The sequence below is a fragment of the Petaurus breviceps genome, unplaced genomic scaffold (assembly GCF_028583685.1).
Source record: "Petaurus breviceps papuanus isolate PSGF00001 unplaced genomic scaffold, PetGlider_PUasm1.0 91133, whole genome shotgun sequence".
Lineage (NCBI taxonomy): Eukaryota > Metazoa > Chordata > Mammalia > Diprotodontia > Petauridae > Petaurus > Petaurus breviceps.
The window spans coordinates 85115108-85142825 of NW_027187419.1; the positions used below are offsets into that span (position 1 = coordinate 85115108).

Consider the following 27718-nt stretch of genomic DNA (forward strand, 5'->3'; position numbering starts at 1 on the left):
ATTTTTTTTTGCCTTTTTTGGAGGGCAATTGGGGTTAAGTAACTTGCCCAAGGTTACACAGCTAGTTTTTTTGTGTGGGTTTTAAGTGTCTGAGGCCAGAACCGAACTCGGGACCTCCTGACTCTGGGCTGGGGCTTTACTCACTGCACTACCTAGCCGCCCTGAAATCAAGCATTTATTTTTTTTTTGCCTTTTTTGGAGGGCAATTGGGGTTAAGTAACTTGCCCAAGGTTACACAGCTAGCTTTTTTGTGGGGGTTTTAAGTGTCTGAGGCTAGAACCGAACTCGGAACCTCCTGACTCTGGGCTGGGGCTTTACTCACTGCGCCACCTAGCCGCCCTGATATCAAGCGTTTATTCAATACTTAATGTGACAAGCATTGTACTAGGTTGAAAATACAAAGACAAATATGAAACAGTATCTGTCCTCAACAAGCTTACAACATATCTGGGGAAACAACGTGCATGATATACAAGTACATGTGAAATATATACAAAGTTAAAACAATATCATAGGTAGAGGGAGGGAGATGGTGGGCTAGTAATGAGGCTCAGAAAAGGTTTACATAGAGTAAAACCCTATGGCACGCACATGTTTATTGTAATTTATGTATGTCTATACACACATATATGAATAAACTCTATGAACTGCCCTTTTAATTGGATGAGATCTTCAGCAACTTGGTTTTTCCTGTGTGAAGTTAGGTCAAACTTTAAACTTGGAGTGTTTATGAATTTCTTTTAAAAGGTGCCAAATGTTCTAGGGCTTGGTGAAATCAAAACAATTTAATCCACAAAAAAGAGAATCTTGAGGATCTCACCTTTTACAGGTGAACACTCTACACTACAGTCCACTCAGCAGTGCAAACACCAGAGCAGAGCAAATTGATTGGCTAATTTTTAACTTCTATTCTCATAAGCTGCTGACAGACAATACAACTTATTTTGAAATGACTCTTTTCCTGACCTTCCTGGCTTCTAGTTCCTGCCCCATACTCCAAATTACTTTATGTTTACTTTGTATAGATTTTGTGTTCACTTATATGTAACACAAGTTGTTTACCCCTAAGAACATGGAAGTTCCTTATAGGCATGAGCAATTTCATTTTCCCTTCTGTATTCCCAGGGCTTGACATAAAGTAGACACTAAATTTTATTGGTAATCAGTCATCTTCTGTCTGTTGAGAATGCTTCATTTTTTTTGTTATATTTTTCAGGGTTTGCCATGTCTAGAAACTTCCAGGTCTCAGAAGCTTTTGATGCAGGACTTTTGACTTTGTTGTCTTCTTCTGGTTACATATTTTGATCCTTTCTGTCCCCAGAAAAAAAAAATTCTATGGTCTTATTGCGCTTCCTCTGTTTGCTCATCTTGCCCGCCAATTACCTGGCTTTTGAGCTCTTTGCCACAGTAAAACTCTGCTTCCAGAGTAGAGAGCTGTGCCCCAAATTGCTGAGATGTTCGCAGTTGTTGTCAGAGCTGTTGTCAGAGCTATGAGGAGGGCACCCTTTCTACAGCCACCACAAGCTCTGGCACACTGTTCCTCACCCCAGGACCACCACCCAAGACTGTGACCCAGATCCAAGTAGGTAGAGCAAGAGCAATTGATTACCCTTTGAATGGTCACTTGGTCCCCCTACAATCTACAGGCCAGGAGCTCCAGAGGCAGCCCTACAGCAGCAGCTGCAGCCCTGTACCTCTTGCCCTGGGGGCAGGGGCCTGACCATGCTCCTCTCTCATCCTGGATCAACAGGGTTTACCACAGACCTTTTACTTTCTTTTTGGTGTTTATGGTTTGAGAAGTCTAGAAACTACCACAGCTGCTGGTGATTCACTCTCCTGAAGTCTGATCTGGCCAGTCTAGGTCACTGGTCGGGGCCACCCCAGTCTGTGCCCCTAAGGGACTGATCTTGACTTCCAGTTTGGTATGATAGACCCTTCCTCTAGGCCTGCCAGGCTGCCTTCAGAGGGAGATTTGTTCCTCTCTGTCACTTTGTGGGTTCTGTAGCTCTAAAATTTTAGAGTAATTTTTTTTACAGGTATTGGAGGTGGTTGCTGTGGGAGCTCAAGCAAGTTCCAGCTTTTACTGTGCCTTCTTGGCTCTGGCCCTGCCCCCAACTTCCAGGTCTCTTATGGAATTAAGTTTTCATGATATGCACATGGGAGGCTCTTTAAAATGCACAGATGTTTAGCCTTTTTAATTTCTTAATCCTCAACTTCATTTTCTAACATAGTTTTTGTAATTCTCTTCTTTGTAGTGAAGTCACAAAGTATTAAAGTACATGTTGACTAGGTTTGTCAAATTTTTCATAGAATATCTTTATTCCTTCATCTCCTGCATATAAACTCCGACATTCTAATGTAAGCTCAATAACTTCATCCAAGAGGTCAAATCTTTTGCCTACCTGCATGTGCATTTTGTAGATAAGCCCATTACGGGATGCATATCTCAAAATCAGATGTTTTCCTCATGGGTCATATTGAGGCTCTCTCAGAGTCTAAGCAATTGACCACCTACCCTTAGTCTTTTTCAAGTGAGTCATTGCTTCCAGGTAATATGTCACAGAACCCTGGGATCTCAACAAAATACTCATATAAACTGCCTAGTCAGATTCAAAGTTCTTTTTTGAGAAAAAATATTGTCCATCCACCACCCCACCCCCCTGCCCCACCCCGGCCAGGAAACCATGCAAATTATGGTCATGCTTAGGTGAACTGGTCTATGTCTGAGTAAGAACAAAACTAAAGTTACAAACTCACTAATAAAACACAATTATCTTCTTCCTCAATGTCTAAATACCTAAAGCATATGGATTTTTCTTTAGCAGGTATATCAGGACTTTAGGCCACTTGTCAGAAAAATTAAAATACAAACTGACTACAAGCTGGCACTTGGCAAAGTTTCATCAGACATATCTAATATTTGAGAAAGACAACGTATGGTCCTTGGACTATACAATGTCCAGGTTATAACATCTAACAAATTAACTATATATTTCTCCAGATTGTTGAAGTTTTATCCTATATTCAGTTAATCAAAAAACGAACACAGATCACATACTCTTGGTAAACCCACAGAAATCCTTTCACTGAGTTACAGTGTAATGTTATACTACAAGTTTCTGTGGAGATTCAACATCAGAACCACACATTTGAACATTTCGATATCTTTTGTAAAAACTACAGTAGATATCATTGTCTTTCATGTTATCTAATGCCTCTTCACATAAAAAGTTCTATTCACGTGAGTATAATTTCTATTATCAAAGAGAACTATATAGCAACGTGTTTCTAATTTGCTTTACATACAAGTAAACTCAAAGCTAATTTCATCTGCAATAATTAATTAATCTCAGGTGCCTGATAACATTTATTCCTCTGCTCATTTCACTAATTTTGCTCCATTTGTATTTTCAATTGCTCTGTATTAACCTGTTTACTTTTGAAAGCTACTATAAATACTTTTTGAGAGTAAGCAAGGTATAACTCTTTAATAAATAATGGGATAATCAAATTTTTATTGTTGGTAGAAACCTCAGGACTCATGCAGTCCAATAGCTTCAAGTTATAGGATTAAATAAGGTGAAACCTAAAGATGACAGAACGAGCTTGTCACAGAGTTATAATTAGACCCTAGGTCCCCCATCTCCTTGACCCAGTATTCCTTCTGCTTTGTTTTCTATAGTTTTTCCCCTGCTGTATGACTGAGAAAAAAAGCTGAATTAAACATCTAAGGTCATTACCACTTTAAATTATTTAATTTTTATTGAGGGTAGCAGACTGGCATGTACTTCTAAGAATTTCATAAATAATCAGGCAAGTTAGAACTAGTTTGTAATTCTATTTTGTTTGAAGTACAAAGATCAAAGTTCACCAAGCAAAGAAATATTGTAAAGTGACTTTCCTCTTAACCAGGAATGAAGTGTAGACCCAAAGTGACTTTTCACCAAAATTAGAAATACTGTATAATCATAACGAGTCCTATATCTCTGCTCTCTTTCATGGCAAAACTCCTACAAAAAGCTGTCTACCTAATTGCCTCTATTTTCTCTCCTTCTGTTCACTTTTGAACCCCTTTTAGTCAAGCTACTTTTAGAGTAGAAAAACTGATCTCTCCAAGATTTCCAATGATTTCTTTATTCCTCAATACACTACCCTTCCTTCCTGACCTCTCTCTGCCATTTAACATTGATGACTACCCCCTACTATTGGACACTCTCTCCTACCTGGGTTTTCCTGACACTACTCTCTCCTGATTCTCTGCTTGAACTATTATCATCCATCTCCTTTCCAACAACATCATCTATGTCCTACCAGATATATGTGGATTTATAGTAGACTCTACTGAGGGCCTCTTCTCTCCTCACATTCTCTTTCTTCACATTCTCTTTCTTGGTGATCTCATCAGCTCCCATGGATACAACTATCATCTCTATGCAGATGATTCCCAAATCTACATATCCAATGTTTATTCCTCTTCTGAGCTCCAGTGCCATGTTACCAACTTCCTGTTAGGCATCTGCACCTGGATGACCCATAGGCATCACAAACTAAGCTCAACATGACCAAAATAAAACTCATTTGTCCTGATAAACTTGCCCTTCCTCCTAACTTTCCTATTTTTGTTAAAGGCAACCAAGAAGTCATCCTCTACTTTTTTAATTTCACTCACCCTCTAGTATCAACCAATTGCAAAGTTCTGTCAATTTTGCCTCCTCGACATCCCTCACAATCTGCACCCTTCTCTTCACAAATATGGCTACTATCCTAGTCCAGGCCTTCATAGTCTCCCCGTATCTAATCTCTCCTCTGTCCAGCCCATCCTCCATACAGTTGCTAAATTGATATTCTTAAATAACAGGCCTACCCATGTCACTTCCCTGCTCAAAAAAACTCAAGTTGCTCCCCATTGATTCTAGTAAAAATACAAACACCAGTTCATAAACTAGCCCTAGACCCTCTTTCCAGATTCATTACACATTACTTCCCCCATACATTCTACACTTCAGCCAAACCAGATACTTCCTATTCTTCTACAATATTCAATTTTCCACATAGTACTACCTACATCTTCTATATGCTACTGCCTATATTATTTCCCTTGCCTTACTCATTTCTATCTCTTGGAACCTTAACTACACCCAAGATTCATTTTAAGAACCACCTCTGTCAAGAGACCCTGCTTAAATGCCATAGTTTTTGCCCTTATTCACTCTGTAAATGTGTTGTATTTACTTAACTGTATCTATCTCCTCCTTTTCAACAGAGGGCTTCTTTATGTAGGAATTTTCCTACTTCTGTACCCCTATGCTCAGTGACTGGCATAGAATAGACATTTATTAAATGTTTGTAGATTAGCTGTGGGTATGCGCTACGTGACAGGCAGCATGGTACATTGGTAAGAGCATACTTGTCTGGACTTCAGAAAAACATGGTTGAGAGCTGAAGTTCTTTTTAGCTGTGTGCCATTTCCTTGCTAATATGACCATAGAAAACTTAGCCTCATTTTTCTCATCCATAAAACTGGGTTAAGAAAACTTGTACTACTTACCTGAAAGAGTTACTGAGAAAGAAACCCCTTTGTAAAAATCAAAGAGTTCTGTAAATATAAGCTATTCTTATATTGACGTTATTATTTAGGTATTTCTGGACTTCTTCTAATTGGTGAATAGTAAATAAAAGGAAATAAAGAGAATAGATACATTATCTGTATGCTGCTAGCTAATAACAAAACCAAGTCCTATCAAGATGATGAAAAGGTTAACATACCTGATTTCTTGTGGGAGGTGGGGATTGGTAGACAATCAAGAGACACTGAAGAGAGGAGGGAAAGGGGGTTATTTTGTGACATTCTTTAAGTTGGGTGACTTTTAGGAGGGGGAAGCAATCTTACGATTTCTCCAAACTCAGGTGACTCTGGGACTTAACTTCACAAAATGGTGGATAAAGGCAAAATGGTGTCATTAATGCTATTTCAATATTACACTTCCAATGATCATAAAAGTTACCAATCTCTTTTACCAGTTAGCATTGGTCTAGGTGAGAACTGTGTACCTTTTTCTTCTAAACAGTGCCTCTTTTGGATGGCCTCATTTATACTACATTCATATTAGGCCCAGGCAAAGAAGGGAAGATAAAAGTCCCTTATCATATACTGTCCTGTTTCTAAGGATAGATAGAAAGTGTTTTTGTACATCTTGTCTGTGTTGCTAACTACCCAACTTTGGAAATTAAGCACTTACATACTGTTACCACGAGAAGCATAACTCTCTCTAATGCATATGAATTGAATTGAATTGGTGACCTTCATTCTATTATAACCAATGCAGCTCTATACTAAGAAGAGAATAGTTTGAAAGAATATGTATGGTTTAATCTTTTTCTTTCTTAGAGCTAGGTAACCACAACCACAAATGTATTTTACAGATAAGGAAACTTAGGCTGGAGAAATGAAATGCCTTGCCCAGATTTACTTAGTTAACAAGGGGAGGAAGTGTTAATAGTATTCTTGTAAGTCTCTATTTTTGTCCTCTAGCCACTACATCAGAATACGAAATCAAGATAAAAAAAAAACCAGAACTCTTTCTTCTATATAGAAACAATTAATTAACAACCATTTATAAAACACCTACTATCCTCCAGATATTAAGCTAGGCTCTGGGAATACAAAGACAAAAAGAAATGAGTCTGCTTTCCAGGAGCTTACATTATAACAGAGGAGAAAATGTATACACAAAGCCCAAAGCCTGTGGACCATGGAAGATCTCATGAAAAGGGTGGCACTGAATCTTGAAGGAAAGCAGAGATTTCAAGAAGGGACAGAACTCCAGAAAAGAGAAAGAGGCAGTACAAAAGTAAAGACAGGAGATGGAGGAGCACCATGAAAAAATGCCAGTTTGGCTAGACTGTAGAGTGCATTAAGTGGGACACCATGTAATAGGGTGGAAAAAGTAGGTTAGCAACAGATTGTGATAAATGACAAGCAAAGAAGTTTACAATTGATCTTGAATGTCACAAGGAGCCACTGGAGGTTACCGACTGGGAAGTGATGAGCTCAGACCTGGGAGCTTTATATAGTATGGATTAAAAAAAAGGAACCTGCAGCAGGGAGGCCAATGCTTACTTGAGAGGATATGAGGGTCTGAATGATGGTAGTGGTTGTATGAGTAAAGCAAAGAAAGAATATGCACAAAAAATATTTTGAAGGAAGAACAAGATTTGGCAATAATTTTATATACAGTCTAATTGAGAATAAGGATGAGGAGTTGAGGATGACATTGAGGTGATAAACTTAAGTGACTGAAAGGATAATAGTGTCCTCAACAAAAAGAGGAAATTTTGGAAGAAAGATGGGTTTTAGGAGAAAATGATGAATAAGTCTATGCAATATGAAGTCCAATTTAGGGAACTGGGATTGTTTGGTAAAGAAAAACAACTCAGTGGGGACTGTATAGATTCCTTTAAATATCTGAATGACTGTCATGGGGAGGAGGAATTAAGACTTTTTCTGATAGACCCCAGAGGGCAACCAGAAGCAATAAGTGAAAGCTTCAAAGAAGAATTTACACTTGACATCTGGTATATTTTCCTAATAATTTAAGCTTTCTAGAAGACAAATGGCTCCCAGCAACAATTGGATTATATCTCTTTGAAGGTCTTCAAGAAAAGGCTTGTCATCCTTTTTGTAGTGACAATGGGGATTCCTTTCATGTCTTTATTTGATTACATGGACAGGAAGGTCCCTTCCAACTCTTGAATTCTGTCATTCTTTGTTTTCAATATGTTGTGGTACCTATGACACATCCCAATAAGCCATTAATTTATTAATTAATAATAATTAATAAAGCCAGAGTTCTAGAGAGAAACTAGGATTGGATATATAGAACTAGAAGTCATGGAGACAATTAAAGCTGTGGGAGTTATTGAGGTCATCAAGAAAAAGAACATGAATTTGAGATGGCTCAAGATAGAACTTGTGAGTCTACTCACAGTTAGGAGTCAAGATATCCCTGGTTAAAACCAAATGTTTTTTCTAAATTTACACTCTGATTATCAGAGAAAAGTGGAAAGGATATTTTTGTCCAGAGATGTTAAGCATGCAGCCAGGAGGTGACTCACAATACTCCCAAGTGTGGCCAGAACTGTATTAAAAGGTAAATGGGAAATATTTAACAAAATAAATAAAAATATGATAATGTATAGTTAATGTTAACATGTCATTTTTAATTAATATGTGCCTGCAGGGATCCTTAGTACTATCTAGTGGATTCATTTCTATTTGATTCTGACACCACTATTCTAGACAAAGAAGAACACAGAAGCAATAAAGAACATGGCATATTATTGGGACAGTGAATTGACCAGTTTGGCTACAGAAAAAGATAAGTGTAGTTGGTTAGAAACAGGCTGGAGCCAGATCATGGGGAGCCTTGGTAAGAAGTTTGAATTTAATCCTTAGTCAAGTCAAGATTTTGAAAACATTAACCATTGCACAGTCTTATTTTTCAGTGCCTTACAAAATTAATTCTGGCAAAATTTACTTTTTTTTTTGCAAAGTTTACTTTTAAGAATCATATTTTACAAAGTACATTAGAGCAACTAATAAGTTGTCTTACAAGGCCTTTGTGCATAGCAACATAAGAAATTTGATACTGGTTTAATTTGGAGACAATCAAATTTTATGCACTCATAAACAAGTAGGAATACTACTATGTCCAGAGTTATGTTACACCTGGAGGAAAGACAGAAGTATCTGACACTCCCTCAAAGAGTTTACAATAAAGAGAATCGAGGCCTTGACAAGATATAGGAGGAGTTTGACATCGGGGGACTTTTTGTTTTCATTAGCTTGCTGCAGTTTGATTTTAAACTTCTCTCCTGAACTGAAAATTAGATTCAAAATGCTCTTCAACAATATGCTATATGACAAAGTACAAAACTATAACACTTGATGGCCTTGATTAATGTATCTTCACACTTTACACATTATATTATGTATAGTGCATATATAGTATATATATACACATTATACTATATATGTTATACACTTTTTATACTATATAAAGCATTTTTATTATTAAAAACATCAAACAGCTTCCTAATGCAGACTACAAGTCTATCGTTCTTTAGATAGCAGTAGTTTACATAGTTTTCACTGAACACCCACAGAAAAATTATTGGATACCCCAAATTATAGAATCTAAGAGCCAAACAGGATGTCAAGAAGTATCTAGTCCAATCTGTTTCTTCTTCTTTTTTTTTTTGGAAGGGAGAAGGCAAGGCAATTGGAGTTAAGTGACTTACCCAAGGTCACACAGCTACTTAGTGTGTCACGTGTCTGAGGGCAGATTTGTAGATTTGAACTCAAGTCCTCCTGACTCCAGGGTCGGTGCTCCATTCACTGTGCCACCCAGTGGCCCCTGTTCAATCTGTTTCTAACCAAAAACTTCTATGACATTCCTAATCCAGGGCCGTAGTGCAGCTAGTTCATAAGGCTCTGAAGAGCTGATTGATAAATTTTCAGAGTGAGTATTTATACCTTGAAAATCCATAAGAGCTACAGATAGGGCTAGATTTGTTTTTTCTTGATTTTCTAGATGTAAGAAAGTGATAGGAAAATGTCAATAATTCAGATTAAACTATTTTTTGGAGAAACAGTTGCTAAACGTTTACCAGCACCCTCTTGCCAATATATGAACCCAAGATCTTCATTTGAAGACCTCTAGAGAGAAGAGATCTAAAGCCCAGGCAGCAACTTCAGTAAATCTTTACTGGCAATAGATTATGGAAAATCTCAGGCAAACTGTATTTTAAGAGCACTGACCTTGGAAGTTAGGAAACCTGGGCTTGATTCCCAGATCTACCACATATCATCTATATGACCCATATTATCTGGCAAACCATTCAAGCGCTGTTTCCTCATCTATAAAATAAGAATGCTAATATTTACACCACACACACTGCAACATTTTTGTACCAAGATAATGTTTAAAGCATTTGTTTCTGTAAATTGCTGTATAAATATAAGCTGTTGCTAATATAGAACTTTAGACAAATTATGAATGGCATTTTTTTTACTTTTTTGAAACAAACAAAAATTTTGATTCTTAATGATTTATTATTCTTAAGATGTTTTAGGGATAAATGTTACATACATTTTATTAAATTTACTACATCAAAATATGCTGAATATAATATTGACACTATTTTCAGTTGACTGAGATTAAACAGATTAAATATCTTAAACTGCCCCTGTTTCTGGATTGCACCATACAAGAAGACAGAACACAGTTTTTGCTGGATAGTAACTTCCTTGACTCCCTAATAAAGGCTAAGCACATAGGTTGGATCCAAATGGAGGAGGGTCTTGAATACCCAAGATCAAGAGTTTTAAATATTCTTTAGCAGGCAACAGACAGAAATTCAAGATTCTTGAAAAAAAAATTATATGATCACAAAACATCATGAGACTTTGTATTTTGAGCTAGAAGGAACCTTAAAGGTCACCTCATCCAACACCTTCGTCTTAAAGATAAACTGAGATAAAGAAAGGTAAAGTAACTTGTCCAAGGTTACCCAGGTAAGAACAAAGCCAAGATTTAAATCTAGTTCCTCTGACTCCAAAGTCACTGTTTCTCTACTTAGGTATTAATAAGATTATTTAGGCAATGGTGAGGAGGATGGACTTGAGAAGGTTATACAAGTAGAATGAGGATGCATAAAAGTAATCAGAGAGGTAGCATGGTACAGTGGAAATAATGATGGATATTAAGTTACAGGACTTGAATAGTGACTCATACTTAAGGCTGGATTAGATAATCACTACTGTCTTTTCCAACTCTAAATCTATGAGCATATCTAGGTAGAAGGAAAAGCATAAGAGTGAAATATTGTAGAAGCCAAGCGAACAGAGTATTAAGCAGGGGGTGGTCCAGTGTCAAATGTTGCAGAGGGGTACAGAAACAGGAGGAAAGAAAAGAACATTATCAATTTTATCAAATGACAATGAAGTCATTTGTGAACTCAGGTAAAGTCATTTCAATTGAAGATTGGAAACCAAAGCCAGATGATAAGGAATTGAGAATTGGTTAGTGAGGGAAAACGTAAGGTACTACTTTCTAAGACTTTCAGTAAAAATAAGAGAGAGCTAGAATAATAATCTGAAGGAACAACAGGTTCAAAGGTAGAGTCACTAGGTTTGTCTTGTTTTATTGTTTGTTTGTTTTAGGATAGGGTTGATAAAAAAAAAAAGAGAAAAAGAAGGTCATTGAGGCAACCACTAAACCCAGTGAAGTGCTTTCATCAGTGATCTTAATAACCCAGCCCAGCAGCAAATCAACCTACTAGCAGCAAGAATACCAAGGGTCCTATTAGGAAGAGAGCATCTCTGCCATGTTTGGAAGTAAACTTAGTGGGAGGAATATTTGTAGCTACTACTTCAAGTTTGATTCCATTCTCCCAAGAAAGCAATGTATAGAGAAAAGAGTCCTGATTGGGGAGAATGTTTTTATAGTTTGCATCTTACAATATCTCCTCAGTAAATTTTCTTTGTAAAAGCTAAGTGATACTAATTGTTAACTGATGACATAAAGGAAATATCAGATGGTTAAATGATACCTGGAAGATATTAACTGGTATTAGCATACAACATTAGGAAAATCAAACTGGACGCTTGGGCCAATAGCTTTAGAACATCTGGTGGTACAGCCAAGTTCTGAAGACCCAATCCACTAGTGCAAATGGAACAGGGGTTGAGAGAGTAAGCCCTGTAGACTGCATAGGCTCCATTTTAATATATGCCAAAACATTGCCAGGAATTAAAGTCTAGCTCTCCGGTCTATAGTTGGTAGACTTCCTTTCTATTACCTTATTTTTAAAACCAGGATACTTGTCCTTCTCTAATCTAGTATCTCTTTGATTCTACATTATCTTTCCCAGATTATGATCACTGATAGTGGTTGAGCAATCATGTCAGTTAGTTCTTTCAGAACTCCAATATATAGTTCGTCTGTTCCTGATGACAAGAATTCATTAAGGGCAGCTAATGCTATCTTATTATCTCTCTACTTCTCTTGGGTACTGACTTCTATTCGCTAGTTTGGTTCTATCCCTTCCAGTCCAGAGATAATTCTCTGTGGCATAGAGAAAACAAGCAAAATAAAGCAAGCAGTTTTTCACCATTGACAGCTATTACAGTCCCATCAATCAACCAACCAGCATTCACTGAACACCTACTATGTGACAGGCACCGTGCTAGGCAGTGGGGATAAAAATATAATACAAGCAATGGCCTTATACCTTTCTGAGAGAATGGAGCAAGGTCACAGAGGAGACAGGCAGGGAAGGAAGAATGAATGATATTGAGGGGATTAAGAGAGTGGAAAAGATATGAGGGAGTTCATATTGAATGGTGTCAATCAATACTGATACTTGATTTAGAGTCTCAGTTTTTCAGAATCTAATGTGGTTGAAGTGACATCTTGTGAAATTTTCAAATATACAACCAGATCAAAGATCAGCAACTCCTGGATATCCTCTCATTCACAACAACCATAATTCCTGCTGGTGCCTGTCCATCATAGCTGAAATGCACTCTTTCCTCAATCTCTGTCCCTCAGAAACCTTAGTGTTCTTCAGGGCCTAGTTTAAACACCATCTACTCTGACATGAGACCTTTCCTGATCACCACAGCTAAAGCCTCCTTCTTAAACTTCCCCCCAATAATCTTTTATCTTTTTGGTATACACCTATCTACACATGACATTTAACCATGTTTGCCTCCATTTTCTCATTGGTAAAATGAGCCAGAGAAGGAAATGGCAAACCACCTCAGTATCTTTACCAAGGAAACCCTAAATGGGGTCATGAACAGTTGGATGCAACTGAAATTACTTAACAAAAACAAAATTCTATACGTGTAAATATTGCCTCCCCAGTTAGACCATAAGCTCCCTGAAGGCTGGCACTATATTTTCTCTATATGCAGTCTTTGTATTCCTGGAACACAATGGTACCCAGCATATTGTAAGTATTTAATAGGTATTTGTAGATCAACTAAATGTCTCACTTACACATGATGTGTAAGTACCACTAAATTGAACTTCTGTTAATCAACAGGTCAAAATGGGAGATATGATGCTAAAATTTTTTTTTAAAGAAGCTCAGGGAACCTTATAAAGTCTTGCAAAAAGATCATCTTTCACTATATCAACTGTATTCATCTAGCACAATTATAAGGATAAATTATTTTTTCTTATAAATTCATAAGAAGTTTTCCTAAGTTTGGCTGACCCTGCAGACATGAAAATAATCTTGAGGTGTATAAAATAACATATTGGCAATATTTTTACTTTCTTGTACTTTAATGTGTACTTTTTATGTTAGTACCTGAAAGACAATTAAAATAGTTCACTTAGTTCTAAAAACATCTTCAAACTTCAAAAATTTAGTCATTCTTTGCATATTTGAATGTACCTAAATTATTTCCAGGAAATAATTTATACATAAATAAAGAATATCTCACTGACCAGACTGTATATCTCTTTTAAAATGCATAAGTTTTAGGAAGAAAATGAAGTGTGAATTATTAATGGTACAGTTTGAGTGGGTATCTAGGACCTCATTTTAAAATGTGATTTGGGATTCTGATTAGATTCGCAATTCACATGACAAAGAAATAAGAGATATGAATGTAGGTAGCATTATTCTTTTTACAGAAGTCTTTTGTTATATTTGTATAGTATTCCATATCCTTTGTGTTATATACCAATTAAATGAAGATGTATGTTAAATTTCAATGCTGCAAGAATATATATTTATCTTTATATAAGACAAATCATTTGCTTAGGGTGGTACATGGAAAATTTTGGTATATTTGGTATTCTGTGTCACTGAAATTTTCTACTCTTGGAAATCTATACCTCATCCTATCTTCCACAATTTTCAATGACTGCATTAGTTGTTTTGTCATATGGATCAATTTTTATCTTTTTCCTTGTTAAGTTCCCTCTAATCAAGTCAAGCCATACCTTCCCTGGTTCTTTTTTCATAATTATTTCTCTACAAAACTATCCTAAATGTTCAAATAATATCTCAAAATACATCTAGCTAGCTATTTCTTACCTAATCTCTTATTTAAACTTTCTTTTTTCATAGTCTTCCAAAACCAGCTCAGCAAATCCCGTAATGCACATTAATTAATGCATACACAAATATTCCAGCAAGACTCCATTGACTCCAGCAGGACCAGTTGGTATTCTAGCCCAACCATGACTACAGCTAAATTTGTGAATGTTAAGATACTGCTGAATCATACATACCATATTTAGACAAGTAGATATTCTACTTGGTCCATGTTTTACATTATGTTTTATCACAATGTTTTATAATTACAAACATGAGGAACTTCATTTAATAAAAAAGAAAAATGATGTAAATTACTATTTAGCAAAAAAAAAAACCAAACAAACAAAAAACAGCCAAATTGTGATGAATCAGAATTCTGACTTAATTTAAGAATCTGGAATAAAAGAATATCCTTTCAAATTAGTTAATAAAATCTTATTATACCTGAATGAAGGGTTTGGAGATTAAAGTGTTTAAAGTGTTATATTCTGTTAAAATAAATTAAGGGATCTAAAGTCTATGTAAAAAAAAAATCACCTGATTATGTAATATGGATTCATTCTCAGAAAAACACTTTTCCAAACGTTTGCTTTTGTGATTTAAAACATTTGCTATTATATGAATATTTTTGAAATAAGTTTTAAAGAAATTAATATATTGATGAAATAATATAGTCTATATATGTCATGTACATAAGGGAGCTAACTCATCTTTGAGGTATTTAATAGAACTAGGGACTAGCCCTATAATTTCATCAGTATGGGGAACTCTAAGGAGAACAAACATTCTCTACCAATACAGGTTAGCACCTTCTCTACAACCTATTGGCCTACAGAGTTTAGAGTTGAGACAATAAGTGACCTGCTCAGATTCCAAGGCAGTATGTGTCAGGGGAAGGACTTGAATCCAGATCAAATTTTTGTCTTTGAGGCCAAATCTCTATCTACTCCACCAGAGGTGTCAACCTCAAACCCTGCCTTCTGTGAAGAATTACAGGGATCCTTTTCTATTTGAGCTTGACAGCACTGTTCTACACCATACTGCTTCCCTTCCTATTAAATTAATATATTTAAGTGGAGATTGGGATTTATCTCATTTATTCCTAAAATGAAATAATCAAACTGGTCTTTTGTCAAGGTAACAACTCACTAAAAACCCAACCTAACTAGGTATGACAATCATGTATGTGTAAAAAGAAGTTACTTAACCCATTCCTATTAAAAACACTAGAAAGGGGGTGGCTAGGTTGCACAGTGAGTAGAGCACTGGCCCTGTTGTCAGGAGGGTTCAAATCCGACCTCAGACACTTGACACAAAACTAGCCATGTGACCTTGGGCAAATCACTTAACCTCAATTGCCCTGTCCCCTCCCCTCCAAAAAGCAAAAAAACCAAAAACACTAGAAAGTATAGCAATAAATGGAGTCTTCCTTAAAATAAGTAGCATCTCTCTAAAACCATCAACAAGTATCATATGTAATGGGGATAAGCTAGAAGCATTTCCAATAAGATCAAGCATGAAACAAGGATGTCCACTATCACCCCTCTTATTCAATTTGGTACTAGAAATGTTAGCTGTAATAATGAGAGGAGATGGGGAGAGACAGAATGGGGTAAACTATCTCATATAGAAGAGGCAAGAGAAAATGGTTACAATGGAGGGGAAGAATAGGAAGGCAAAAGGGAATGGGTCAACCTTATTCTCAGTGAATTTGGCTCGGGGAGGGAATGAAATACACACTAAATAGGGTATCTCACCCTACAGGAGAGTAGGGGGGAAGGGGATGAGAGTGGGGATGATGGAAGGGAGGGCAGGCTGGTGGGGAGGGAAGTTGGAAGCACCCACTTCTTAAAAGGGACAGGATCAAAGTAGAGAATAGAACAAGTGGGAGGTGGGATAGGAGGGAGGGAAATATAGTCAGTCTTTTACAATATATCTACTATATTAATGTTTTGCATTAGCTACACATGTATAACCTATACTGAACTGCTTATCTTCCCAGTAAGGGTGGGTGACAAGGGAGGAAGGGAATGAATCTGGAATTCAAAGTTTTAAAATAAAATGTTTAAAAATATATATATATATGCTATTATTAATATTATTTTTACATGTAATTGGGAAATAAGATATACAGGCACTGGGGCATAGAGATCCACCATGCCCCACTGGAAAAGTCGAAGGGGGTATGGGAGAAGATATGGGTGAGAGCAGATTGGAGGAGGGGATATCCTGTGGGACTGCTATTTTAGGGAGGTGGTAGGGGAAAAATGGGGAGAAAATTTGTAACTCAAAATCTGGCAGAAATGAATGATGTAAACCAGAAGTTAATAAAGCATTTTAAAAATGAAAAAAAGAAATGTTATCTGTAGCAATAAGAGAAGAAAAAGAAATCAAAAGAATTAGATTAGGCAAAGAAGAGACTAAGCTACCACTTTGTGCAGATGATATGATGATATATCTCAAGAATCCTAGAGAATCAAGTAAAAAACTACTTGAAATAGTAAATAACTTTAGCAAAGTTGAAGGATATAAAATAAACCTACATAAATGCTCAGCATTCCTATGTATTTCTAACACAGCAAGAACTGAGAAAAGAGAAATTCCAAGTTACTGAAGACATCATAAAATATTTGGGAATCTACCTGCCAAAACAAACCCAGGAACTATATAAACACAATTACAAAAAACTTTTCACACAAATAAAGTCAGATCTAACTAATTGGAAAAACATCAGTTGCTCGTGGCTAGGTTGAGCTAATATAATAAAAATGACAATATTTACCTAAATTACTTTACCTATTTTGTGCCATACCAATCTACCAAAAAATTATTTTATAGAGATAGAAAAAATAGTAACAAAATTCATCTGGAAGAACAAAAGGTCTACAATATTAAAGGAATTAATGAAAAAAAAAATGCTAGGGAAAGTGAACTAGCCATACCAGATTTTAAACTCTATTATAAAGCAGTCATCATCAAAGCTACTTGGTATTGGCTGAGGAATAGAGTAGTGGATGAGTGGAATAGATTAGGTACATGACACAGTAGTCAGTGACTATAGTAATCTACTGTTTGATAAACCCAAATACTCCAGTTTTAGGGATAAGAACTCACTATTTGACAAAAAATGCTAGGAAAACTGGAAAATGGTACAGCAGAAACTGGGCATAGATCAATATCTTATGCCATATACCAAAATAAAGTCTAAATGGGTGCATGATCTAGATATAAAGGCTGATACTGTAAGCAATCAGGGAGAGCAAGGAATAGTTTACCTGTCAGATTTGTGGAGAAGGGAAGAATTTATGACAAAACAAGAGACAGAGAGCTTTACAAAATGCAAAATGCATAACTTTGATTACATTAAACTGAAAAGGTTTTGTACAAATAAATCCAACGTAACCAAGATTAGGAGGGAAGTGGAAAATTGGGAAAGAATTTTTACAATCAGTATCTCTGATAAAGGTCTCATTTCTAAAATATACAGAGAACTGATAAATTCAAATTTATAAGAATACAAATCATTTCCGAATTGACAAATAGTCAAAGGATATGAATGGGCAGTTTTCAGAGGAAGAAATTAAAGATAACTATAAGCATATGCAAAAATGCTCTAAATACTCTAAATTGATTAGAGAAATGCAAGTCAAAACAACTCTGAGGTACCAAATCTCACTAGTCAGATTGGCTAAGATGACCAAACAGGAAAATGATAAATGCTGGAGAGGATGTGGAAAAAATGAAACACTAATGCATTGTTGGTAGAACCGTAAACTGATTTAACCATTCTGAAGAAGCAATTTGGAACTATGCCCAAAGAGCTATAAAAATGTGCATACCCTTTGACCTGGCAATACCACTTCTAGGGCTGTATCCCAAAGAGATCATAGAAGTGGGAGAAAGACCCATATGTACAAAAGTATTTATAGTAGCTCTCTTTGTGGTGGCAAAAAATTGGAAATCAAAGAGATGTGCATCAATTGGGGAATGGCTAAACAAGTTGTGGTATATGAATGTAATTGAATACTATTGTGCTATAAGAAATGAGGAGCAGACAAACTTCATAATAGCCTGGAGAGACTTATAGAAACTGATGCTGAGTGAGGAGAGCAGAACCAGGAGAAATGTGTACACAATTACAGACATATCATAAGTGTGATGACTAACTTTGATAGACTGGGCTCCTCTCAGCAATGCATGATTATAAGACAACTCTAAAAGACTCATGATGGAAAGGGATATCCACATCCAGACAAAGAACTACAGAGTCTGAATGCAAATTGAAGCAAACTGCTTGCTCTCTCTCTTTTGTTTTGCTTTGTTCCTTCTTTCTTGTTCATTCTATTAGTTATAATTCTTCTTTACAACCTGACTAATGTTTATTGTGAAGGTATTTGTAGAACCTATATCGGTTGCATGCCGACATGGGGGTAAAATGGGGGAGGAGAGGAAGGGAAAAAAAACTGGAAGTCAAAGGACTGTGGAACTGAATGTGGTAAACTAAAAGTAAATAATTTTTTTTTGGAAGAGTCTACTTACTTGGATGAATATCATCTAAAACATTACCTTGATAAATAAGCAATCAAGCAACAAATAAATATGTTAGTGCTGGCACAATTCACCCACTTCATCTGTCTAAAGAGAATACTGAGGAAGCAAGTGATCCATATTCTTTTCTTATACTACACGTGATATTGACCAACCCTTTATCAACCACCTTGGCTTTTTCCCTACAACTGCTACCACATGCTCTCTTTTAACTAGACACTCTCACTCAAGTTAAGATTATTCTTTATACGCAAACTCCACCACATCCTTCTAGTAGTTGAACAACTTCCAAAAAACCTGGACAAGCATCCCAACTCCCCTGTCCCTCACACACACATGTAATTGAATACTATTGTGCTATAAGAAATGAGGAGCAGACAAACTTCAAAGTTCTTGAACTTCCAGTTATGTAGAACAAACGGACCATAGGGGAAATAGCAAGAGAAATTGAAAGGTCTAATTCTGAAGGATCATATTACAAAATACTTTTAAAACAACCTTGGGTCCCCTAAAAATTTATTATAAAATATTTCAAAATGCTCATCTATAAAATGAAGGGGTTTTACTGGATGGCCTATGAGATTCCTTCCAACTTTAGATTTCTGATCCTATGATTTAAATCTTAAGCTTCCACACTAAACTTGTTAAATTCTAATTTTTTTTAACATTATTATTCACTTTATTTTGAATGTGATGCATTTTGTGATAATATTGGTGGTTTCTTAATCACATCTATCAACCTAACTACTCTAAATATTGGAAAGGCTATGATTTTATTGCATCATTTTCTTTCAAATTTCAAACATTTTCAAATTTCCTCTTGTGACCCAAACAGTACCTTTTTTTTTTCCCAAATTGGGCCAAATAAATAAATGTGCCTGGGAAAAGGCACATAAATATAGTCTGTTCTAAAACCTGTAAATATAATCTTCTGTACAACTACTAAACTTGTAGGTGATAGCTTTGCTAAAATCATTAGCTAATCTTCAAAAGCATCTTTTTGCTAAATTTATACTCAGGAGCTCCTAGGTTTTTATTACTAAACAAGAATATCAATTGCTTAATCTTCTGCATTATCTAAGCACTACTAATGTGACTTCATCTGTAATTCTGCACACTAAAGTCTGTTTAAATAGAAACCAATATTTAATGATGAATTGTAAATATAATGAAAAAAATAAGATGTTTTACTTGTAGAATATATTTCACCTTAAGTGGTGTAAATCTATTTTATGACTAGATTATGCAAATTAACTTTCCTTTCATTAACTTTCCAAGTTTCCAAGATTTTTCTCAGGTAACATTTTACTCCAACATTGTCTTGAGCATGAAATGTCTACTAGTATTCGGTTTTTTAAAAAGATATGGGAACTTGGGCAAGGACAGAGTATATCCTTGTTTCATCCTCAAATGCCCATTGCAAATATAAAAAATTGTAGATACACAAATTTGTCAAAACATGTGAATACACATGTTCTTCTATTATGTTCTTAGAAATAGACTTGTTATTTAAATGGAAATATTTTTCATTTTCTTAACTAACTAGATTTTTCCATGTAATTATCATATAATAATAATTATTTTTTGAATAAGAGGTTAGGTGAGAAATAGCTAGATGTATTTTGAGAGGTTGTTTGAGCATTTAGGATGGCTTTTAAATAAACTTATGGAGAAATAATTAGGAAAACAGAACCAGGGGAGGTGTGGCTTGATTTGACTACAGGGAGCTTACAAGGAAAAAGATGAAAATTGACCCATATGACAAAACAATAATGTAGCCTTTGAAAATTGTGGAGTTTAGGATGAGGTATAAATATATGTGTGTACATATATAGATATATATATACACATGTATAAATTATATATTCTATAGTATACAATTAACTAAAAAAATTAAAGCATCAAAATAAACAAATATTAGCTTATACATATAGTAAAACTCCAAACTTTCAAACATATTCCAAACTTTAACATTCTTAAAGTAATTCAGGTTAAAAGGCAGAAACTCAGAGATGAATTTTTAAAAGTAACATTCCAAGTTAAAGGAAATTTCTTTAGTCAAGCATTTTTTCCATATTAACTAACATCTGTAAAACATTATCATGTCTGCATTTTTTCATCAGAACAAATAAAATATTCCACTAAAATTTTCAAGTTTTTTAGTTTCTCCAATGTATATGAAACTAAAGTGTATGACTCAAAGTAATCACTATTAGACAAATACCACTTTTCACAGTGAACATGGTAAATGAATAGTACTTAACATGAGAGGAAATATACATTGACTTCTTCACAAAGGTATACAGTGAAACAAGTTTTTATTGAAACTACTAATGGGAACATATGACTATGAAGATTATACACATAGTTTCATATTATGTTCTACATATTCCAAACCATTTTAGGATATAATTTTCACGAGTCCTGAAAATTAAACATCAAAAAAACTTGGGGGAAAAGCAAAATTTAATTAAGAGGAAATTGATTTTGACATATGAAATAGTAAGGTTATGCAGGAATTATAATATATAAAAGAATAATGTAAAAACAGAATGGTATCTACTGAAAAAAATTAAGTACTGTTAAATTGCAAGTTAAAATAATGAAAACAGCCCCAAATTTTATACCTAGATTGTGTTGTAAAAATCTGTGTATCAGTTGTTTAAACCTAGGAATACATATTCCTATCATAATATAGTTATACATGGTGAAACAAGGAACCTTGGGACAGGGAGAGGACAAATCCTTGTTTTAGACTAAAATGCAAACTCCAACACTACATTCTTGATGAAGCTTTCCTTAATGCCCCCAAATTTATATTATATCTTCCACCTGGCAACCCTATGTCACTTTGTCTCTATCTTTTTTATTGACCATCACATTCCACTAAGCTGTGTGTTTCCTTGAGGTCACAGACCAAGTTTATTTACTTCTATAGTCCCTGCAGTACCCAGAATTTTACCTAATACATCACAGGTCCTGAATACAAACAAACAGCTGACTTATTTCTAGTGCTCTTAAATGTATCTACTGGGGAGGCAATGAAATCACAAGTCTATAGCAACAGCAAGTTAGAACTCCAAGGAAAAGGGAGGAGAAATTCTGGGCAAAGGCAAATTGCTAAGTTTCCTTGTTTGTGTAAGAAAAGGTATCGCTCTAAATTTCATCAAGTCAATCTTTGGGTACTCTGATTTAGAGAGAAATAAAGGTCATTTGCTCAACAAGTATTGGAATGCTCTGGTGTCAAGTTTGGGGCTCTACCCATTCACGTGGAAAGCTTGCTTGTAAAGTAAAGAAATGGCTATATATAAGACTTTTCATTTGCCATTAAGGTTGGGTATCATATCTAAATCTTCAAATAACATTAAATTATCAAAGAGAAATTAATTCAAAATTATTTGTTACTGAAATTGACTTAACATAAAACCCAACTGCCAACTCTCTAAATCCTAATTCCAAGAGGAAAATATTTTACACCATTACCATGGCTGTTTTAATAATTACTTTATGAAAAATTAAATGCAACATTAAAAAACCAAACATAACTATATATTAAATGTTAATTACCTTGGATGCTATCATTCCAAAAGGTGACTTCAGCCTTGAACTCAATTTGCAAATGAACTAATGTCAACTTCATGGCAAACAGCTAAGTTCTTTCTGATGTCACAATCCCACCCCTAAAAAGATATTGTTTATGACATTTTTGAAATAATATTTTTTAGATCTGTAAAGGTATTATCCAGCACTTTACATGGATTTTAAAAGAGATTAATTTTCTATTACCTTTGAAATAAACAAAATATAAACAATTAAAATATCCAAACAATATAAACAAAAACGCTAACTATATGTCTTTTAGATAATATCTGAGACCTAACAATTTTAAAATAGGAAAATATAATCAATGAATAAAAAGTGAGAGACTCTATAGCCAGTCTTCCCTCAAGAACTATAACTTCTTGTAAACATGAATATACTCCAAAAAGTCATTTCTCTTTTCAAGTTTACAACCTTGAGATAAAAAAAATCAGTTTAATATGGGATAAATTACCTAAATTGGAGGATAAAAAGCAATCCTCCCCCCACCCACCCAATGATGAAATCACTATGATTTACTAAGCAGTAAAAGGCCACCCTAACAATTTCCACTTATCCTAAGTTGCCAACTTTGAGAAACAGGACTAAGGAATACCTGAATTTCTCAAATATGTTTCTTTTAATATAATTATCCAATATGATGAATCCTGAATGATACTTAGAACTATCAGTCCATTGGCAATTCTGAATAGACATAAGTGAAAAAAAACCGCTAGTTTTGTTTTAGGTCATACAACCCTGAAAGGAAATTTGGTTGTAATCTAGGAATCTGAATATGAGTCCCAAAATAGAATGAAAGAGTTAATGCCTTATATTCAAATAGCTTAAGAAAATCCAAACCTAGGGAGAACCATGGTAAACATACCATACTAAAAAGAAATTGCAAGCAGCTGTTTTTAATTACTGTGTTATTCTCAAAGACCAGCTCGGTAAAAACAGGGCAAGTTCCTAAGACATCACCACTTTGTGACTTGTTCTTGTGCTTTGAAATGCAACAAGTTCAAATCAAGGGCCTCTAAGCAAAAATTCAAAAAGGCAACTTTATTTTCTTTGTTAATTAAAAGTGCAAATAAACAAAACACCTCTAGGAAGCCTCTGAGGTCTCTACTTACAAGCTTTCACTGAAAGTATCTCTACCTATAAGGGTACCTTTATAACAGATGCTTCTACTTTTCAAAGGTTAAATGGAACAAAGGTTAGGACCAACTAGTTTGCCTAAATTAGGTGTACAGATGCTTTTTTACATTCTTTTGGAGAAAATATTTGCTTCCTTTTGAATTTTTTATTTTTATTACTATTATCAGGAATATGTAGAACTATGTCCTGCTAAACTTTTAATAGTAAATTTCTCTCAAATTTTAAGAACCATTTTCAGGATCGACTGAAATTACTAGTAAGTGAAAACTTTTTGCCCAGAGTTCAAAAGAGAGGAAGCTGAGGAATCAGCTATAGCCAAAGACCTGCTACTGCAGTAGAACATAAAGGAAAACTATCCACAAGAAAAGGAACTTTGGTGGGTTAACCTTTGAAAATTTGCCAGTAATGGAATTTAAATTCTTCAAATGACAGTTGCAAACTTATAATCAATTATAATAAATAAAAAGAAGTGTTCATACTAAAATATGAACTATATCAACAATGTTGGGGTTGGTTTGTTTTTTTTTAAGATGTGAAACTGATCTGTTGCTGTTAAAACAAAAGACTTTCTTTTTCTAGGATACTTTAGTGTTTTATTTATGGTAGACTTTTTTTGCTTTTAATTCAACAGTACCTTCCACCTTACCTCCCATGCTGTTCTTGAATTCATTAGGAATGAAAATCACACAAATGGGCATTTCAAGTTACAGCTTTAAAGGAAGGCTACCAGTCTAGCCAGAGAAAGACATGAAAATCTCCCTGAAGTCTTCCAATGTCTATGTGGCCAAATCAACAGCTCTGAGGAAAACCAAAGTTTGGTTCTAGACTTTTCTTTCTTGTGTTGGTGAACGTCTTACCTTACTTGCTCATTTCCATTAAAACAGGAGTTGAAATGGGAAACAGCAGCTACAGGTGGAGAGTTAGAATGCTCATTAATTTCAGTTGCTGGCTGCTGGCTGCCAGTTTCCTATTCCACTCCTGTTTCTATGGCAACAAAGGTAGGATATGGGAAAATAGAAGCAAGTGCTTTAAGATAACAGCTGAAAGCTAAGAGTCAAGTGCTGAATAGCATATAAAGTAATTTAATTTTTTAAGAAAAATAATCTAAACTATAAAAAATTGCAGTCTAAGCTATCTTAAAAGTAACCCATAGGCAGGAAGGACTCTGATCTTTCTTAGCTTTTTCCCTTCACCGTTCTCACTACCAAATATACTTTTCTTATAACTTTGTCATGAATTGGAATTTACTTTTCCCATGAATGACCAAGTTACCTGGAGTAAGTCACTAAGGAAGGAATTCGAGTACAGCCAAGGCAGGTTCTGGCCAACTGTATAACACTTGAAGTTTCAATGAATGAAATTTTCACTTTTCATTTTGGGTCAGATAATTTAGCCTTCATAGTGGGTTCTCAGACATTCCTCCAAACAGTACGGTGTATTATGACCCTGAAAACTGACACAGTAGCTGACTTAAGGATTTAGACAATTTTTTTTAACACTGACAAAGGTAACTTTATTTCTACCATGCACCCAGAAAAAAAAATCTTCCTCAAAAAATAATGTCTGTAATAGATGCTATATGTAATCTTGAGTGAAAAGTCTGAAGTCTGAACTAATATCATGCCTATGCTGGACTATCTCAACTTTCATTAGTCTTTATCAACTTCCTTAGTATTCACAAGATTTGTCTCCCACTAATCCAAAAACAAATTACTAAAAATAGAATCACTACTTCAGAGAGTTTTACAATGGATTACTTTAATTAGAATAATATAATGTAAAAAAGGAAGAGTTTGGTAGTTAAAAGACTTCAGTTCTACTAAGTAGGAGAGTCAGACCTAAGCATAAATATGACATCTCTGTGCCTCACTTTCCTTACCTGTAAAATGTGGTGTCTGGTCAAAATGATCACTAAGATTCTTTCCAACTCTAAATTCTACAATCTTATGATTATCACTCCCCTGCTCAAAAACCTCCAATGACTCCCCACTGTCAGGATGAAGTACAAATAAGTTAGTTGTCAAGGTCTTTCACAGTATGATCCTGACCTCTTTTCAACCTCAACTTTTACTACACTCCCAGATGAACTCATGATGTTCTGTATATAAACATGTATCTCTGCATTTTTGCTCATGTTATTCTACCCACCTGACATGCCCTCACCTCCTCTTCTGACACTGATTGAAAGGACAAGATTAATGTGAATACAAAGATAATGCCAAGGTGAGGATAGCATAGTTTGTGCCAGCTGGCTTCAATTTTTTTTTTCAATAGAGCAGGAGATATGAAAAAGAGAATTAGGAAGAGGGCCTTCAGAAAAAAAAAAAAACAGATCCTAAATAGCTACCATGGGAAATCAATCCTAGAAGGGTGTAAGAGATGAATAAAAAGATTTATGGAAAGCAAAACAAATCCTTATTAATTTGAATTATAACTGTAATTCATTCCTCTCTGTACCTGGCAATAACAATCACTAATATTTATAAAGCACCTTAAAGTTTGCTAAGTGTTTTATATCTCTTATCTTATTTGATCTTCACAAGAAACCTGTGAAGTAGGTGCTAATATTATCTTCATTTTATTGATAAGGAGACAGAGGTTCAGTGACTTGCCCAGGGTTACCAAAGCTAGTAAGTGTTTGAAGCAGCATTTAAATTCAGGTTTGCCTGACTACAAGTCCAGAGCTCTATATACTAGGGCTGTATGATAATAATGGCTAACATTTATAAAGTGCTTTATATGTGTGTACATGTGTGTATACATCCATATATGTATATAAATCTCAAATTACTCTCATATCAATCCTGCAAAACAGGTGCTATTATTATCCCCATTTTATTCTTACTATTTCCATCTCTGAATGACTTCCTCTCCACTTACCAAAATCCTGCTACTTATAGTAGCATGTATCCCACCTCTTTCATGAAACCTTCCCTGACCATTCCAACCCACTGTGATCTTAACCTTCTCTTAAGATTAACAGGGCCTCCCCTTATGCCATTTAGTGTATCAGTCATTTGACTATCTCATTGCTGAATCTCTTAATATTCTCTGTAGTTATGCTTTGCCTTTCCAGTAGATTGTAAGTGTCTTGAGTGCAGGAGGCATGTATTACATACATCTTCATATGAAAGCATTAAAAAGCATTTATTAAATACTGACCATACTGACTATATATACAAAGCACTGTTCTAAGGACTGGGGATACAAAGGGGAAGGCAAGACAATCTTTAGTCTCAAGGAAATTCATATTCTAATAGTATTCAGCACAGTACTTTGCACACAATTGGCACTGAAATACTTGTTAAATTACTGTTGAGTCAATAAAATAAAATTATTTAGTAGTATAGAAGCATAATAGTAGTGCTGATCTTTTAAGTACCCTGAATAAGTTGGAAGTGTGTGTGTGTGTGTATGTGTAAAACATATTTAAGGATGGGAGTTTTAAACGAAGCAACTCAAGTCAACAAATTAAATGTTGACGATACAAAGGAAAGGGGCTCATTTCATTTTAGCTAGGACACTTTAACTGGGCAAAAACACATCTCAAACAATCCAAAGACATTAGAATAAATGAGAAAAGTCATTGAAAATTATTTGAAGCAAAATCATACCAAACCAAAGGTCTAATCCAATTGACTGTGGTGTTTTGTTTTATTCTCTGGGTTCTGGATAAAAGCATCAGTTTAGCTAGGATTGGAAGCTTTTCCAGACATTTAGAGCTTGTTGTTTTTCTAGTAGATCTCAGAGAGGAAGCTGCCTGGAGTCCTCAACATCCACCAAGTCACCTCCTTTCTCATCCTCCTTTAAATGGAAGAGGACCTTCCTGCCTCATAGGGTCTCGATTTCCCATCTTCCCATTGGTGTATTAAGTGGCATCTTCAGATCAACTGGTGGCAGTGTCTGTTTCCTCTAAAGTCAAGAGCAGACCTGGCTCACAATTCCACAGAAGCCAAGCTAAGAGATGACACCATGCCTAAGGGGAGCTCCCTGAGAACTTCACCACTGGGAGAGGAGGACCTCTAAGAACAAGGAGCTGTGACTTACCCCTTTACCACATGTGCTCCCCATTGTCCCTGGTATTCATGAGAGTGCCATGGATTGGAGTTTGAGGGGGTTGGGGGAGGAGGACGCAGAGGACAACAATGCTTAATACCAACTGTCCTTACTTGCCCACCCTGCTACATTCCCCTTTCTTTCTTTCTTTTTTTTTATTTTTGGAGGGCAATTGGGGTTAAGTAACTTGCCCAAGGTCACACGGCTAGGTGTGTGTGTGTGTGTGTGTGTGTGTGTGTGTGTGTGTGTGTGTGTG

General features: G+C 35.3%; 1 protein-coding gene across 27 annotated transcripts in view; it reads right to left on the reverse strand.

Annotated features, from left to right (window-relative positions):
• Window positions 1-27718, reverse strand: part of BAZ2B (bromodomain adjacent to zinc finger domain 2B) — a 376035-nt gene that overhangs the window by 323177 nt on the left and 25140 nt on the right. The window contains exon 2 of one of the 27 annotated variants that reach the window (XM_069079729.1): window positions 22237-22349. The exons of the other annotated variants lie outside the window; for them this stretch is intronic. The gene's annotated coding sequence lies outside the window, so the exon portion shown is untranslated. The remainder of the gene's footprint in view (window positions 1-22236; window positions 22350-27718) is intronic. 27 annotated transcript variants of the gene reach the window in all.